The sequence below is a fragment of the Neophocaena asiaeorientalis genome, unplaced genomic scaffold (genome assembly GCF_003031525.2).
Source record: "Neophocaena asiaeorientalis asiaeorientalis breed wild unplaced genomic scaffold, Neophocaena_asiaeorientalis_V1.1 scaffold24, whole genome shotgun sequence".
Classification (NCBI taxonomy): domain Eukaryota; kingdom Metazoa; phylum Chordata; class Mammalia; order Artiodactyla; family Phocoenidae; genus Neophocaena; species Neophocaena asiaeorientalis.
The window spans coordinates 4,701,979-4,721,557 of NW_020185317.1; positions in this window are offsets into that span (position 1 = coordinate 4,701,979).

Here is a 19,579-nt window from a genome sequence, read left to right on the forward strand (position 1 = left end):
CGTTTCTCACTCTCGGATTTATTAACATCAAACGACAAATACAATAACTGGAGAGGCAAGCCAGGGGGAGCGGGCCGGGGCGGAGGGGGTGAGGAAGGGGGCCGCGGGGAATGACAACTGGAACCCAACCTGTGGGCAGATGTCAGCAGAGAGTGGGAGTGTTCTCAATTGTTCCTTCTCCCTTAGACAAAAAAAAGTTTGGGTACCCAGGAATATCGGAAAATATTAATTTGACCGAAAGGGAAAAGAGTGTACTGAGTGGCAAAGTGTGCTTTTATTTACAAGATTTTTTAATATCTATTAACTCACTTAATTTCACATGATGCTAAGTAGACACTGGCCAATTCTCTGTTACAGAAATTAAAAGATAATTTAAAAAGAAATTTCAACTATATGTGTATATTTATATGAAAATATATAAATGAATATTGCGTATTAACTGGCACTGGGTGATGATCAATGATAGGGTGTTAATCTGCATATTATTTATGCGTGCTGGAGGAAGCCAGAGAATCAGGCCCTCCAGCTTCTCACTCCAGCTGGCTTCTTGCCTCTTTGTACAGTAGAATTTAGAGCAAGCCACTTGACCCTTGTCCTGGTTTCCTCATCCCGGAGGAGGGAAGAGTGCTCATCCAACCTTACTCACTGGGTGAGGTGAGGATTACTTGGCTAAGGTGTTAAAAGAAATGTAGGCACAGTAATTATTACTCATGGTTCTAACTACTTCGTCCAATAATGAAATAAATTGCCATAAATGGAGCCAGGTTTAAATGGACTGACCTATATCTGGAAACTGTCGCTAAAATGAGGTGAACCAAGAATTCAGACCATATATAGTAATTATTTTCCTACAGGCATAAGAACCACAGGCGCTGGTATTTGTCAAATGCTACCAGTAGAGTTTGAAAAGGTAACAATTCCCCACACTGTATCTGCTTTGGACCTACACCATCATTGATGGCACCATTAGCATCACTTCTGATCCACATAAGAAAGACATAGTGACGTGCTAAGCTTAAACATATTGAGTACCAGGTACCATTCTTTTCCTGTTTAATCTTCACAAAAACCTGGGAGGAAAGTTACTCTCTGTGTCCTTGTTTTACAAACCAGAAAAGCCAAGAACAGAGAGTTCTTCCAGCTAATAAGTGGCTATACTAATGTGAAGACATGTCTTTTTTTTTTTTTTTTGCGGTACACCGACCTCTCACTGTTGTGGCCTCTCCCGTTGCGGAGCACAGGCTCCGGACGCGCAGGCTCAGTGGCCATGGCTCACGAGTCCATCCGCTCCGCGGCATGTGGGATCTCCCCGGACCGGGCACAAACCCGTGTCCCCTGCATCGGCAGGCGGACTCTCAACCTCTGCGCCACCAAGGAAGTCCCACAAATGCTTTTACACTCCTCCCATTAAGGAATGGAATCTAATTGTCTTCCTCTTGCATATAGGCTAGACTTAGAGATGTGATCCTAACGAATAGAATACAGCAGAAATGATGTAGGTAACTTCTGATTCTAGGTTGTAAAAGGAACTACAGCTTTCGCCTGACCTTCTCCTGGGCCAGTCACCCTTGGAACTCAGCAGCCATGCTATGAGGAAGCTCTAGCCATGTGGTAGGTCATGTATAGGTGGTGTTTCTGGTGCTGATGCCAGCTGAGGACCCAGCCTACAGCCAGCTGAACTGCCAGGCATGTGAGTTAGTAAGCCTTTGAGATGACTCCAGCCCCAGTCACTGACTGAGAGATCTAACTGAGCCTAGTCAGTCCCCAGAAACAGAAGGTAGCAATAATATGAGATGGGCTTCAGGGTGGTCGTTGTATAGCAGTAGGCACCTGGAACAGTGGCAGAGCTGGGATTTGAACCCAAGCCTTCTGACTCCACAGACTCCGCCACAATCCAGTACACTGCCTCAGACCTTGATAACCTAGCCTAATGAACACCCTGAAGGTCCCTGTGTTCGCAACAGACAACATATGGACCTGCTACCTGATGACACTTGTAGCCTCCCTTCTCCATTTTGCCCATCTGACTTTAGATTCCAAAGTGACTGCTTATAGCAGTTTGGCAGTAAGGGAGCCTCTGACCTCTGCTGTCCAGTCCAGCTTTTTAAAAATCACAGAAATTCAAACGGCAGCTTCACAAGTACAAAATGTAAACAGATGATTTGAAAGAGTGGGGGAAATTCTGTAATCTTTTGATCTTGGAAAAAGGCCAAGTTTTAGTAAAAAGTAGGTTTAAGACAAGTATTTGCTGCGTAGGACAATTAAGAGAACTTCTCTTAGGAAGGTTTTGGAGCTCCTGCCCCAAGAAAGAAATTGGGAACATAGTTATGTAGGAACAATTTTGCCTCTAGAAGGATCTAGCAGAGTGGGGACACTTGAGGCTTTCTCCCTGTTTTTTAGCAGGTTCGGGAAAGAAAATAGTAGAAGCTGTTGAACTCATTCTAATAAGATTGAGAAAATGAACCCAAGAAGCTATTAGAAAGCCAAAAATGTTTCTAGAGCAAAGCTATGCTTCTCTTTTAAAAATACCATTAACCTAGTTTTCATAAATCTCAAAATCCAAACTTCTGAAGACATACCATGAGGTTTTTAAATACTTTTACCTTCCTGGCCATTCTTTTCAAAAGTCAATCAATCAACAACTTTTGAGTTTAAAAGAAGCAGATTGCAGTTGTTCTAATAACTGTCAAGAATAGATAATAAATCCACCAAGTACAAAAGCATTTTTTACTTTCCCCTCAGTCTATTTGGAAGAAGCAGAAGCTATGAAGAAGCAGAAAGACTATTATTAAGATTTTAGGGTCATAAACATAAATTATCAAGTTATAGGAGTAAAAGAATGTAAGAAGTGTGCTTTACCTCAATGAAAACATGCAATGATTTAATTCAAAACAAGGGAAATCCTGCCGTCTTTGTGGAAAAACTTAGAAATAAAAGCACATCTGTGTGTGTCCCAGGAAGAGAATTACTACTAAAAGTATAGAGTTGTTGATGTTTTTCCTTAGTTGTTTTTACTTGAGCCCCTTAAAAAAAATTTTTTTTTTCAAGAATTCAACATTGGAAAATTGACCAACAAAAGGACCACGTAACCTGATTCTGCCTCATATTGGTGTAGCAAATGAAATGGTGGGCTGGAAGTCATAGTTTTAGATTTTCTCACTGGTTCTGTCTGCAACTAGCTTTAGAATTTTAGCCAGAAAGCTCATGCTCTCTGTCCTTAGTTATTTTACATCATCTTGAATGTGTTAAGAACCTCTGGTTCTAAAAAAAATCTAAGAGTCTTTATATTTGCCCTATTTGCTCTCCTTGCCTACCTGTCCAAACACTTAGTTTTCACCCACTCTGCTTATCCTTTGAGACCACACTCAGTTCTTACCTGTTCCTGACCATCTTCTTGAATTGCATCTTGCTTCCTTTGCTGTGGAACATCTTGATGCCACATCTTCTCCATACTTATTAATTGGTTCCAGGTTGTGAAACCTTTCAAGTTGTTCCCTTATAAATGTTTGGCCTTTCCAACTAGATGGTAAATCTCTAGATTAAAGGAGTAATTCAATTTCAAAACACCAGGCCCATGACAGTAAGAACTATCTTAAAGAGCTTACTGTGTTCTAGAAAATAATCTAAATGCTCTGCATGTGTGTTAATTCATTTAACCCTCATAACAGCCCAATAAGGTACGTTGTTATTATTATCCCATTTTACAGATGATGAAACTGAGGCAGAGAAAAGTTAATTACTGGCCTGAGGTTACACAGTAATAATGTTAGAGCCAGGATGTGAATCTGGGCAGTCTAGCTTCAGGGCTTGATCTCTTACCTCAATGCTATATAAATACTTCCTCTCACATCTGTGAGCATTTAATCTGTGAGCTCTTTTTCCTTTTGTCTCTGAAAACAAGTAGTGTCTCATCTCTTTAATTTATATATCTCTTAGTTTAGAATAGTGCTCTAAATGCAGTAAGCACTGCATTAGTATTTCTTAGTTCCATGCAAAAAAAAAAAAATCTTTTTTGTGTATTTAAAGAATGCTTTGAAAATAAATGCATAATGATTAAAGTATTATTTGAAATTCAGATTAGGTATTATAAAAAATATTTCTATAGCATTTTCAGCCTCTGAGACTCAGCAGGAAAAACACAACTCTTACTCTAAGTATTAAAAAAGCTGTAGATAGAAAGTAGCTAGGAGAGTAGATCTTGAAAGTTCTCATAAGAAAAAAATTAAAAATTTTGTAACTATGTTATGGTGATGGATGTTAACTGGTCTTATTGTGGTGATTATTTTGCAATATATACAAATATCAAATCATTACACTGTATACCTGAAATTAATATTCTTATGTTGATTATACCTCAATAAAAAGAAAATTAATTTAAAAAAATTTTTAACTGTAGATAAATGACAACAAAAATATTAGAGGATAAAAAGATTGATGAAATTTCCCCTAGGCAGGAAAATTTACTAAAGCTTTTCGAAGATGAAAAGAGAAGAACTCAAAACTCAGGAGTAGAATTCCTTATAGGTACTATATGTGATGATCGAGAGCAGCTACTCCCTAAAACAATGGTACTGATGAACCTAGTCGCAGGGCAGGAATAAAGACACAGACGTAGAGAATGGACTTGAGGACATGGGGAGGGGGAAGGGTAAGCTGGGATGTAGTGAGAGAGTGGCATGGACATATATACACTACCAAATGTAAAATAGCTAGTGGGAAGCAGCTGCATAGCACAGGGAGATCAGTTCAATGCTTTGTGACGACCTAGAGGGGTGGGTTAGGGAGGGTGGGAGAGAGGCTCAAGAGGGAGGGGATATGGGGATAAATGTATACCTATAGCTGATTCACTTTGTTATACAGCAGAAACTAACACAACATTTGTAAAGCAATTATACTCCAGTAAAGATGTAAAAAAAAAAAGTACATCTGCACAAACTTGAAATATGTGTACAAGGTTAGTCACTGTGGCATTATAAAAAAAAAACAAACTATTCTTTACAACATATAACAGTGTAATTGACCCCTAAAATTGGGTAGTGAAACTCGAAGTGTAATTTTTTTTTCTCCACAAAATACATTTGTCTATAGCTTAGAATACTGTGATCCCTCAAATAAATTATAGATCCATTGCCAGGAAATTTAAATTGCCTGAGTTTTTCCCCCAACGTTTTATAATTTAGCATTTTGTCTCTTCAACTAGTAGAATAATTGTCTTTTTTATTTCCTTGCAAACTGTAACAAGTTAGTACCATTATGGCAAAACCTTGCTGTTAAACAATAAATCAATCTGAAAAATGACTAGAATTTTTTCCCAATCTTTTTTAAAAAGCATTTTCATCTTTCTAATGATGACTGGGGAGCTTGTCACCTCGTTGCTGAGGAGACTTGAGAACTATAAGGAAAAGCAAATATTATGGCAAAGGAAAAAGAATTAGCTGTCTACACCAAATGAAGTGCAATATAGCAAACATATGAAGTAATATTCTGTTTCTGCTTCAGTCTCTAAAACTAAATGCCCATTTATTTGTGTCTGGTGTATACTTTCATCACAGGTGTTAGCATATGTAAATACCGATAAAGATAATTGTGTAACCAAAAAATATTTTAATTTATTAACAACCAAGACAACATATTATACAGGTATAGGGACTGTTGACTAAATAAACCAAAATTTAACTGGAACTAAAAACCAAGGCTTAGTAATAGATTTCTCATTCGTTTTAGCAGTGTTCTCAATCCTGACATCTTTTGTACAAGATGAGAAGCTCTGTGAGGGCAGGATTTTTGTCTCTTTGGCTCATTGTTGTGTCCCCAGAGCCTAGGAACATACGAGATACTCAAATATTGTTGAACTGATGAATGAAATTTTTTTTTTTTTTTTTTTTTTTTGGCCACGCAGCTTGCGGGATCTTAGTTCGCCAGCCGGGGGTTGAACCCGCGTCCTCGGCAGCGAAAGCACAGAATCCTAACCACTGGACTGCCAGGGAATTCCTGAATTTTATAAATTATTTTAGGTAAATTGAACTGGCCCATAATCTCAGTCAATATTTCCAGATGGGTCTTAGACCAATTTTAAGGCTTTCCACAGCAATGTTAAACAAAAGCAGGTCCTCGCTGATGGGTTCACACTGGTGATCTACTTCAACTCTGAATAAAGCTGGAAAACTTAAAAGAGAGTAGCACCAAAGCACTGCCCATGTCCTGCAGAGGAAGCAGCAGACCATGTGAGCCTGGGCATTGAAAAGCAACCCAGCTGCCAAAGCAATCGAGACTTCTACTGAAAAGATACATAACCTCCTTTCCCACTAGACATGCTGAAATCCATTCACATTACTAAGAAAAGGGAGCAGACACTTATGTCCTAGACTCTGGGCCGCTCTTACCAGGCCTCACCCGCCCCAATCCCCTGTCGGCCAGTGGGTATTTTACAGGTTCTCCCCAAATCTTGCGTCTGGACGTGAGGTAATCTTGATCCAGAGACCTCAAACGTTTTCTTCTCTAGAGCACTAGGTCTGCGAATTTCTTCAAAAATTCCTGAAGTCTCCTCAGAACTTATCCCCACTTGAGGTATCCTGCAGAGTCCTGCATGCTTCTACAAGTCCACAGAGTCCTTAAACTGGAAAGCATGCTAAAGCTTTTTACTTTTCTTTATGAATCTTTATCAGCCTAAAGCAACTAGCCCCATCCAGATGTAGCCTGGGCATGGGGAAAAGGATTTCGTTATTTCCAGACACATGGGCTTTTCTGTGCTTTTGGTCCCACTGGGTGATTTTGATTGGCACTATAATTGCTCCAGATTAGCAGCCATAAAAGAGCCTCAACCTTAGAGACTCCTTCCATTCCAGTGCCTGTGGTCCTGCACCACTACCCCAGGGCCAAATAGTGAAGTAGCTGAAACCTGTCCTACATCAAGAGGTATTACTTGAGGGACTTCCCTGGTGGTGCAGTGGTTGAGAGTCCGCCTGCCAGTGCAGGGGACACGGGTTCGATCCCTGGTCCGGGAAGATCCCACATGCCGCGGAGCAACTAAGCCTGTGTGCCACGACTACTGAGCCTGCGCTCTAGAGCCCACGAGCCACAACTACTGAAGCCTGCATGCCTAGAGCCCATGCTTTGCAGCAAGAGAAGCCACCGCAGTGAGAAGCACACGCACCATAACGAGGAGTGGCCCCCGCTCGCCGCAACTGGAGAGAGCCTCTGCGCAGCAATGAAAACACAAAGCAGCCAAAAATAAATAAATTAAATAAATAAATTTATAAAACAAACAAAAAAAAGAGGTATTACTTGAGTGTCTATTCAGTCCCATACTGGCCCTGTTGCTAGGATGGGACAGTGAACTTCATGATCTCTGACCTTACAGTATGTAAGTCTAGCTTCAGGTCTTTGGCTCCTTCTTCTGGTGGCTAAAACTCCCTTTTCCCTTATAACATCCTCCCAGACTCTCAGGCAATGAGAGTCCTGATGCCTGTCTCCCAGGCCTCACCATTCCACCTGGTCCTTCAGATGCTGCCCTGAGCATGTTAGATCAGTCGTTCGCAACCTGGGGTCGAAGGGCTACAACGCGGTCCAGGATTTCAATTCTGAGTGAAAGATTAGAAAGCTGCCTTTTGTTTCTTCATTTCAAATATTTAATTATCAAATTTCAAATATTCAAAAATTTAGTGGCTAAAAAACACCCATTGACATTTTTCTAGTCAAGAAAGTCAAATACTAAAGAAACTACTTGAGTTGTTTTTTAAACTGTTGGCCTCCTGTGGGCTTTGGGATTTCATGCTATATTTACTTCTTTTTCATACAAACAATGTTCCAGTTTTTGTAATAATAAACATGCATTATTTTTATAATCAGGAAAAATAATAAAGCTATTTTCATCTTGGACAAAATATGTGGTCTGTAAATTTTGAGAGGATGTTTTTATGAATTGGCCCTACTGAAAAAAACAATAATATTGCTTGCACACTTTTTCTAATACCTTTCCATCAGAACAGTTCAGTACTTGGTGATCCTTTCCATCAAACATATCAGAAACTAGCAGATCTGATAACTAGCTCTGCTGAGTGAGGGTTTGTGCTAAGGAGAGCATTTTCTTAGAATGCAGTGTCCTTGGATTTCTTTATTGAGTGCTCTTTAATTGGAGAGGACCTTCTTTCCATTTCATGAAGTCTTGTGCCCACAGGTAGTGGGCAGAGGGTGGGAGGCAATGAGCGGTTAGAGGGAATGCTGGGGGAAATCTCTCCATTGACAACCTGGTGGTTGACAATAATGCCTGCCTCAAAGGAAAATTACAGCTGTGAAGACATCTGCCAAGGGCAATGCATCCAAGATCCCTGGGCCAGTGGGCTCTGTTAGAACCCTCAGAAATGGCTGGAACACTGCATATATGTGAGAACTTAAATATGAAATCTTTAAATTCCCAACTAGCTATTTCCTGGGCTAGTTGCTATTGCATAAAATACCATAGTTCTACCTGGTTTCTATTCAATAGTAATTCATCCATGACTCCTCACTTTTGAAATTAACCCTGCAACTTAATGACTGCAACCCCTGTCCCTATCACTGGGGTGAGGTGTCCTGGTGAATTTTACATTGGTAACCTCAATGGGTGGTAGGGCATATCTAAGTCTTGAGAAGTGGATGATATTTTATCCTATACTATAAATTCATTTTTGGAAAAATATTTCTTTTATAATATAAATTACTGTAAGTAAAGTTAGAATAAAAGGTGCTTGGTGGGTAGAAATATTCAAAAGATTGAGCCATGATCCTCGGGGAGAAGGGAGTTCTATCTGATGAAAATTTTGAGGTAATAAAGTTGCATTCTTATGTTTATTGAGAAAGGAACCTGGGTCTTAAAAGCTCTGTCTCCCATCAATCAAGTTTTAGAAAGCTCAGTAGGTTTGTGTCTGATTTCTCACCTCCTTTTATACCCAACCCTTTGCTCCTGTGACTGTATTAGAACTGATCTTGCCAGTATCCTCAATGAACATTCAGTTGTCACATCTTAAAGGCAGTTTTAAGTCCTCATATCACTTGACCCCTTACACATAACACCTTGCTACCTTCTTGAACCACTCTTCTTTTTTGGCTTCTGTTTGCCACCCTCTCTTATTTTCCCCTTAATGCTCTTGCAGCCTTTTCTCAATATTACATAGCATTCCTTGGTCTCTGCCTTTCCCGCTTAAATGTTGATGTTACCTTAGGTTCTGTTTTCAACCCTCTCTTCTCTCTAATTTCACCCTCACCCAAGGCTTCAACTACTGATGACTCCCAAATTTGTGTCTCTTAAGATCAAGTTCCCTATATTCAAGTGTCTACTGAACATCTACCTCAAACTCAGTATATTCAGAACAGAAACTCACAAGTACCTCAAACACAACATGAAAAAAGAAACCATCATCTCTGCCCAATCCCAGCCCCATTCCTTGTCCATTATTCTTATTATGGTGAATACCATCATTACCAATATAGTCACCCAAGTTGGAAGCAAATGACATTCTAGACTCCTCTTTCTCGGTCATCTTCTGAATCCTATCAGTCCTGGAGCTCTTGTTATTATACATGCCAGCTGACTCAAAGATCCATGCTCTTGGCCGCTGAGCCTGCACGTCCGGAGCCTGTGCTCTGCAATGGGAGAGGCCACAGTGGTGAGAGGCCCGCGTACCGCAAAAAAAAAAAAAAAAGAAAAAGAAAGATCCATGCTCTTTTCTCCATACTCACTGCCCCTGCCTTCTTATCCTAAAGCCTTTGACTTCAGATTACTCCACCGTTAACAGGGCATACATGTGACTTGTCCTCCCTCTCCAGCCCATCTCCCATCACACCCTCCACCCAGGCCTTCTGCACAAAGTCATTCCAGTGCCTGATCTCTCAGGATTCTTACTTTCACCTTTGCATACGGTGTCTCTGCTGCCTGGGGTGCCTCTCTCTCCTTTTTCCCCTAGCCAATAACTTCTCATTCTGGAAAACATCACCTTCTCGGAGAAGGTCTTCTGATCTCTCAAAACAGGAAAAGAACACTTGTTCAGTGCTCCGATAATACTGTGCACCTCTGTCATAGAGTATATCACACCATGATTAAATTACCTGTTTATCAGTCTCTCTTACTACACTGAGACAATATAATGTCTTATTCATTTTCTTATTCCTATGCTTAACAGAGGTCCTGGAATATAGTAGGCACTCAGTAAGGCTTGTTGAATGAATGAATGAATACCAAGCATTTCCAGTATCTTCTTTCATGGGTCCTGCATAACTCTTGTCACTCAGTTTGAAAGATTACCCCTTTCCGATTATAGAAAGCCTCAAGAATTTTAGTGTAATATCCTCTTCTAATAAACCCAAACACAAAAAACAGCTACAGATGTTTAAAAGAAAGCCAATCTTTCATTTTTAATCAATCTTGGAACTGACATCTCCTATACTTCTGTACACAAACTCATACCTTAATGCTAAAATATTCTCGTTTCTGTAGAAACAGATACACTAGGCTGACTCCACTGAGCTTGTCACTAATACACAATAATGGTTTCTATCTCTACTTCAGAGCCAGTACATCGTTTTTCCTCGTCTTTCTGCCCAAGTCAGTCCATAAATATTTTAAATGTATGAGCTTTTAAACTCAAAAAGATTTATTGGGCCACTTAAAATACTTATTTCTTGCTTACATGGGATTGAAAGATCACAATAGCTCAGAATCAATTGCATTTCATCTTTTCAGTACTTATTTCACAGCTGAGCATGTCTCAGAGTTATGAACATGAGTCCAGTCCCTGACAAGCCATAGCAAAGGCCAAAAGAATGAGCAAAATTATCCACCCTAGAACCCACATGGGATAGCAGAGATTGAATAGGCAGCATCTGCTGTGACTTATTATAGCATATATGTTGCACTAGGCCCCAGATCAATCCCCAAACAGAAGTCTTGTGTCATGGGTCTTTCACCTTAGGAAAGCGGCATACATATACATTCAACAATAACGCTACATAAATCTCTGTCCCAATTACAGAACTTTATCTCATGTGGTGCCAATAAGAAAAAGAGCTATCTCAAAACAGCAGGAGAAAATGATTATTTCGTGTACAGAAGCATTTAATATCACTATAGAGAAAGCTTTTAACACAAGTAAGACATGGAAATATCTGCCTAAGGATTAGTCCAAAAGAAGGAAGAATCTCTCCAAATAATGTCTGACAGATTTTGTATTTTGAACTTAAATCCACCCTTTAAAAGGACATAAATGGAAAGAAAATAAGTTATTTGTAAAACTACAGTTTTACAAATAAAAAATACATGTATGTTTACATACATAGGCAAAACCCAGGGCATCCTGGATATTAACAGAAGAATAATATTTGACCAAGGACCACGTGGTTGGCCAAGGGGATGGGGTATTCTTAATCTGGAATCAACAAGCCTGCTAAGGTGTATGTCAGAGTGTGTGTGTGCATGCGTGTGTGTGCGCATATGCATGCGTGTGCATGCGTGTGCACCTGAGAGGTGCACCTGAGAGGATTCTGACCAGTCCCAGTATTCTTCCAAAAGGCCTTTGACTCATAAAGTGTTGCCAACCACTGCTCTATAGCAAATATTTCCAAGATTCACAAACAAAGAGGTGTTGCTGTCAGGTGAGATTCAAGATCATTGAACCTAGTGGTGATCAAAACCACATTACTGTAAGGTAGATCGCTAGTGGGAAGCAGCCGCATAGCACAGGAGATGGGACCTGTCTACTCAGACGGAAATGAGAAAGTCACTCCCAACTCTCATATGACATTTTGTGTAAAGTCCATATCAGTAAAGTGAGAGCAGAAAATCCTCCTCTCCGTATTTAGGAGAGTGAAAACAATAGGATGTCCTCAACAGGTGCAGATACTCCGTTTACCTAGTGCACCGCTCATGCACACCCCAAACTTACCCTTGACTCTGGGTTTTGAGAGCTATTGGTTTTGTAAGGTGTGCCGTGTGTATAAAATCCCCAAAGGAGAGAAGAAGAAAGTCGTGCATAGCGGCACTCCACTCTGAGGAACTGTTGATCTGAGATGCTGCTATGTGGTGCTTTATCATTGCTGCCGTCATTGTTTAATTGTTTTTAATTGCTCTTTTCATTTTTATTGTTTTACTACATCAAAATTATGATTAACCCTCTGTCTCTGGGAATTCTGTGTCTCTTTCAACATTGGCAGACATCCTAAAGCGTTAGTCTAAACATGTTTACAGGGTTGATTCAGTTATACACAAGGAAGATTCCATTACCATGTGTAAATTTGATCATCTCATCAGTCCAAAAATCAACTAAAATTTGTAAATTTATTGTAGTATTATTTATGTAATTACTCTTTTAAGATTTAAGCTATTACTTGAGTGTCATCTCCTCTCTACCTATAACTTCTAGAGTTGTATGAACTGCTGTAACAAATAACGATCCAAATATATAATGGCACAAATGCAATAATGGTTTCTTTCTTGTGCATGTGCCAGTTTGAAGATGGTGATCCTGTTCCGTAGGCTGCTTTCCTCCATGTGGTGATTAGGGACCTAGGCTCATTCCATCTTACGGCTCTGCCATTCTCTGAGGACTTGTTGTAATCCAGATTCAGCTTATGAAGATGTCATATAAGACTCGAGTTTTGAGAGGTTCAGAGGAGGTTATAATTTTTAAAATTGATTTTAGATTACCAATTTGTAATAAAAGGATATAACTCAGGAGCAGCCAGATGGAAGAGATGCACAGGGCCAGGTATGTGGAAAGGGCGAGGTGCTTCCATGCCCTCCCTGAGCCTGCCACTCTCCTAACACCTCCACGTGTTCACGACCTGGGAGCTTCTGTTTGTCGTTGTTGCCATCAGGAGCCCCCTACTTCAATCAGGGCCCAAATGAGAAAACAGAAACCACTGTTGGTGTTCGAAACAGAGGGAATTTAATACAGGAACTCATTATACATGTGACGGTAGCACTGGAAGAACCAGAACCAAGGAGTGAAGTAGGATGGTGAGGGCAACCCAAACATTAACAATAGTCAGAAGCCATTAACCTCCATGCTTCCCCGCTCCCCAGGGCTGGAGAGCCTCAGGGAGAAGGCAGTGTTATCAGAGCCTAGAAGGTAGGATCATCAGAGAGAAGTCAGGAGCACAGAGGGAGGATTCCTGGCAGAGGCTGAGACCAGGAAGGAAGGGACTATTTGACAGCAACTGAAATCATGGAATAGAAGCAGCTGCTGCCAGAGAAACCACTCAAAACAGAAAAGAGAGGGGGAGGAACTCCCTGGCTTCTCCCCTCCTCCCACTCTCCGTCTTCTGCCTGTGCCTCCCATTGACTCAGCTTGTGTGGAAGCCAGAGGGCAATGAAGCTGGAAAATGCAGTCCCCCATGATAGAAAGCAGAGCAGGGGAAAGGCCAGAGCAACCAGGGAAATGGTCAGCACATTCCTTTTTATGAAGATGGTTTTGAGAATGAAACTGAAGAAGAAAGCCACATGGCTATGAAATTATTTGTTGATATGGGGAGGGGAAGGGAGGCAAAGGAAAAAGGTAGGAAGGGAAGAAAGGGTAGCAAAGATTGCAAGTCAGGAAGAGGTAGAAGTGGGGGGATCTCTCTCCAAGTCTGCTAGAGCCGCTGCTGAGATCAGCAGCTCCATTTATACTCGCTGTCCAATGGTAGCTAAAACAGGCCAACAGAAGAATTAAAGAGTTGCAAGCGACCTTAGATACCACTAGAGTACTCTAACCCATACTTAGATGTTATTGAAGTTTGTATTTAATACGTAATTGATTGAAACTAATGTGAATTTAATTCTCTCTTGTCAAAATGGAATTTGAACATCGTTCAGGAGATGAATGAAGGGATTTCAGAAACCCAGGCCACTGCAGGTCCTTGTGTTGAGCACAAAGGCAAAAAGAACTGAGAACAAACAAAGCAGCAAAAAATATCTGTGTGAGGGGAGAGGGTGTGGGAGAAGAGAGCCCAAGGGATTTCTTTAGCAATGTTTGTTTATGGCTGTTTCAAAGTAAGGAACTAATTTTGGATTGGGGAATAAATAAAGAAGTTCTTCAGAAATAGACTACTGCTAAGAAAACAGCACTGCCTGTAGTTAAGTCGGGGTGGGGGAGTCTATTCCCACTAATACCTGTCATATTTATTTTATGGTGTTAATGTGTTTGTGAAAAGACCCCAATTTGCACTATTTTTCTTAATATTTCCTATTTATCTGCTCATGCAAAGACCATGTTTTTAGAAGATGCAACAGAGGTACCCCTGGAACCTGCATCAGCTCTTTCAGGCACTATTCAGCAGTGATTAAAAGCCTGGTACGGTGTTCCTGGGTTCTGTGGACTCCACTGCCTGGACTGGTGCACGTGCTTTTTGTCAAATAAGTGAAGATGTCTTGGGCCAACAGTAGACTTTGGTTAAGAGCTTAGTAGAAGAGGGTCCATGTGGAAACAGCTGATGGTTTTTGAAGAAGGCCAGTCCATGGCTGACAGCTTCACTGGGCCAGGCTCAGCTGAAGAAAGGAAGCAGAAAAAACCTGCTTGAAGTTCTAAAGTGTCTTATAAAACATTTTGCCAGTATTAAGACTTCATCCAGGAATAGTTTTAGTTTTTGCTTCTGTTTTTTGAGCCACTAAGAAAGAATATTGCTAGGGAAAGTTCCCATTTAATATTCACTTTCATCAACTGAGTTATTCATAGAAAGCAGTTCATGGCAACTATATCTAAGGTGCCGATAAATGCCTAGTATTGCAACAGCCAATGACACGTTGATCTTAAATGGATTTTCCTAAAATTGTAGCTTTGGTTCTACCTTCTAGAATGTTGAAAACATACCATTTCTGAAACACATCTTCTTAGCCATTCTTATCGTAGCTTGCAGGCCACATTTTTCAAACTCATGTACATGGCGGTCCATGCTTGGTAAAACAGACGCTGGTACTGCAGAGAGTATGAGATACTATTCCTACTTTAAGGAGTTTATGATCATCAGCTGAATAATCAATCTGAGTTACCAGCTCAGTGGTTCTTTTCTCTTCTAAAGCTCCCTAAAAAGGTAATCATTATATCTACAACTTTTCAAGTGCCTATTATGAGCCAGGCACTGTATTTACTTCATTTAATGCTCACAGAAATCCCAAGTAGCAGGTAAATTAATCACACCCATTTTAGAGAAATTGAAGTTGAGGTTTAGAGATATTAAGTAGCTTTCCCAAGAGTCACACAATTTTAAAGCAGAAGGGCTAGAATTCAAACTCTTGATTTCAATGCCCATGCTCTTAACTACTCTACTCAGGACTGCCTTTCCTGGATGTGTCACCTGGGCAGCAGCACAGGGCCTGGCTCCTAGAAGGGGCCCACACTTGGTTTAATGTTCTGCTGTCACTGTCTTGAAATTCTTAATAATTCTTAAGCAAGTGGTTCTGCATTTTTATCTTGCACTGGGCCCCACAAATCTTATAGCCGGTCCTGAGCATACTACGTTTCCTGATATCCTAAATGAATACTATTGGGTGGGCCAAAAAGTGCCTTGAGTTTTTCAAGTAAAAATAAAAGACACATTTTTCTTTTTCAGCAAGAACTTTATTGAACAATGTATTCACCCTTTTGTTCCACTACCTTCTGCCATTTTTCAGGCAACTTCATTATTCCATCTTCCCAAAACTTTTTATCGTTTTGAGCAAGGAACTCTTCCAGGTGTCTTTTACAGTCTTCCAGGGAACTGAACTTTTTTTCCATTAAAAGACTTTTGTAAAGAATGAAATAAATGGAAATCCGAAGGTGCAATGTCTGGTGAATACAGTGGATGAATCAGAACTTCCCAGCCAAGCTGTAACAGTTTTCGCCTGGTCATCAAAGAAACATGTGGTCTCGCGTTATCCTGATGGAAGATTGTGTGTTTTCTGTTGACTAATTCTGGACTCTTTTCATCGAGTGCTGCTTTCAATTGGTCTAATTGGGAGCAGTACTTGGAATTAACCGCTTGGTTTTCCGGAAGGGGCTCATAATAAAGGACTCCCTTCCAATCCCACCATATACACAACATCACCTTCTTTGGATGAAGACCGGCCTTTGGTGTGGTTGGTGGTGGTTCATTTCGCTTGCCCCACGATCTCTTCCGTTCCACATTATTGTACAGTATCCACTTTTCATTGCCTGTCACAATTTGTTTTAAAAACAGAACATTTTCATTACGTTTCAGTAGAGAATCACATGCGGAAATACGGTCAAGAAGGTTTTTTTTTGCTTAACTTATGCGGAACCCAAACATCAAAGCGATTCACATAACCAAGCTGGTGCAAATGACTTTCAAAGCTTGATTTGGATATTTTGAGTATATCAGCTATCTCCTGCGTGGTATAAGGTTGATTGTTCTCAATTAATGTCTCGATTTGATCACTGTCAACTTCAACTGGTCTACCGGACCATGGAGCATCATCCAACGAGAAATCTCCAGCACGGAACTTCGCTTTTGACACGTTCGATCAGTCACAGTACCTTCCCCATACACTGCACAAATCTTTTTGTATGTTTCAGTTGCATTTTTACCTTTCTTGAAATAATAAAGCATAATGTGCCAAAAATGTTGCTTTTTTTCTTCCATCTTCAATATTAAAATGACTACTCAAAAATTCACCAATTTTGATAAGTCTTTTTTTAAATGCACGCTGGTATGACAGCTGTCACATACAATCTAACAAAATTGTTTCAAATGAAGTTAAAGACAGCTAAGTGCTACTAGAGCCATCTTACAGAAAAAAATGAATGAACCTTTTGGCCCACCTAATATATGTAAGAGTTTAAAATTCTTCAACAGTTCGTCCTCTAAAAGGTAGAACCAAAATCCCACTCCCCACTTGACTGCAGGCTGGACTTAATGATTCTTTTATTTATTTATTTAGTTAGTTAGTTTTTAGCTACGTTGGGTCTTCATTGCTGCGCAAGGGGTTTTTCTCTATTTGAGGCAAGCGGGGCTACTCTTCGTTGTGGTGCACGGGTTTATTTTGGTGGCTCCTCTTGTTGCGGAGCACGGGCTCTAGGTGCACAGACTACAGTAGTTGTGGCATGCAGGCTCAGTACTTGTGGCTCATGGGCTCTAGAGTGCAGGCTCAGTAGTTGTGGCTCACGGGCTTAGCTGCTCTGCGGCATGAGGGATCTTCCTGGACCAGGGATCGAACCAGTGTCCCCTGCATTGGCAGGTGGATTCTTAACCAGTGCACCACCAGGGAAGTCCCCAAATGGTTCATTTCTAACGAATGGAACGTGGCAGAAGTGATAGTGTGTGTCTTCGTGATCAATAATAAAAGGCATTGTGGCTTCTGCCTTGTTCTTGGGTCACTTGCTCTGAGAAGGCAACTGCCATGTTGTGAGGATGTTTAAGCAGCCCTTGGAGAGGCCCTTGTTGTGAGGAACTGAGGCCTCCTGCCAGCAGCCATGTGAGTGAGCCGTCTCGGAAGCATTCAGACAAGCATGGAGATGACTGGGTCCCTTCACCCTCACTCCGCCCCCCTCTGGCCCAGAACTCAACTGCAGCCTCATGAGAGAGACCTGAGACAGAACCATCCAGATAAGCCTCCTTCATTCCTGACCCTCAGAGACTGTATAATTTTGTGGTTTTAAGCTGGGATAACTTTTTATGCAGCTATAGGTAACAAATACTTTATTGCAACCCTGCAACTCAAGAAATGAGAGGAACTTTTGATTAAAAGATGAATACAGGGCTTCCCTGGTGGCAGAGTGGTTGAGAGTCCGCCTGCCGATGCAGGGGACGCGGGTTCGTGCCCCGGTTCAGGAAGATCCCACATGCCGTGGAGCGGCTGGGCCCGTGAGCCGTGGCCGCTGAGCCTGCGTGTCCGGAGCCTGTGCTCCGCAACGGGAGAGGCCACAAGAGTGAGAGGTCCGCGTACTGCAAAAAAAAAAAAAAAAGAATACATTCACCAGTATTTGGTGCAATATTAAAGGTAATTTAGTTGTCTCTTCAGAGCATATAGGTGTTTTCTTCTAGGGGACATAATAGCAGTGCCCTTCAGTGAGCATCAGAGGGCTTCTTTCCACATGGTCATTGTGTAAAGGCTTTCCTTCAATTTGGGGGCACAGCTTTTGATGGTAACACTTGACATTCTATCCTGATTGCTAATCCACAGACCACCAAGCACCTTTCTTCCATGACAGCCACCTCTTTTCTGATTGAGAAGGTCTCTTGTTCTTGGTATTCCCAGTTCTGCCACACCTGTGCCATGTGGCCTGGGGCTGTACTTCACGGGGCTCTGACAGCATTTCTTCCACCTGCCTGGCATGGAGTTGGGCTCCCTGGGCTTGCTCCCCAACAGCTGCTGGGCTTTGCTGCTGTCATCCAACTCTGCCTGGTCCTGCCTACGGGATAAGTAGTCCCTAAGTGCTGCCAGACTGGCTCCATTCCATGCCCTTGTTCTTCAGGATCCAGTCACACTGGTTCATAGGAAAAGTAACAATGGTTCATACACAACAACAACAGACCAACTTGGAAAACAGATTCAACACTGGCTGTGCATGACATCCACGCATCAGAGTCCTAAGTGTGAATTCTAGTTCAACCAGCCAGACATTTAAAATTTGATGCTGGAAGTCAAACCATCTCTTGGGGTGGGAGGGAGATGCAAGAGGGAGGAGATATGGGGTTATATGTATATGTATAGCTGATTCACTTTGTTATAAAGCAGAAACTAACACATCATTGTAAAGCAATTATACTCTAATAAAGATGTTAAAAAAAAAAACAAACCATCTCCTGGCTAGGGCCCCATGTATGTGACACCTAAGGGCTTGCCTGAACCAAGACAGATGAAACAAGACTTCAGCTACATCTTGCTGTGTAGTAGAGGAATCTTACATGTAAAAAGCAAATTATGACTACTTTAACATGGAAAGTTAGAGAGTTATAGCACCCTCTTTCAGGGCCACAAATGAAGTGAAAATTGTCTGGTATCAGAGGATGATGTGGGCGAGCCTTGTTGAAAATGTCAACTCCAGATCCTGCTTTTTACTCAATTATATAAGACAAACAAAGGAAGATGGTAGTGATAAAGATGGGGGTGAGGAACAGTGAGGGAAGACAGGGAATTGTATGATAATCTCTGTTCTATAGAACCAATTGTATATCCATTCTTCTCAAGGAAATCTATTCACTTTAAATTGTCTGATTATTCTGATGGCAGATGCAGCTAACTAAAGCCTTACATGCCTAAATGAGCATTTTTAAAGTAAAGGCATATGAGATTTGTTTATTACCCTGACAAGTCCCCCCTCCCCCAGTGCAATGGCCCTCTTCTGCTCCCCGTTTTTTAACTGAGGACTTCAGAAGATGAAGGTTGAGCCAGTCAGGCCCCTAGGGCAGGGGACGGGGGCAGGAGCTCCCAAGAGAGGCCCTCTTTGCTGTTTCTCATACCAGGCATGTCCTAACCTCGATGCGGACAGGACCTGAGCCATGAAGACTTGTGCTACCCAAAGTTACTGACTGGTCTGCGGGGATTTTGTTTGCTTGTTTGTTTTGCTCTCCATCTTTGAGGATGTCAGCTCTATAAGAGCACTGTCTGTGATGCTCACAGTTGTATTTTCAG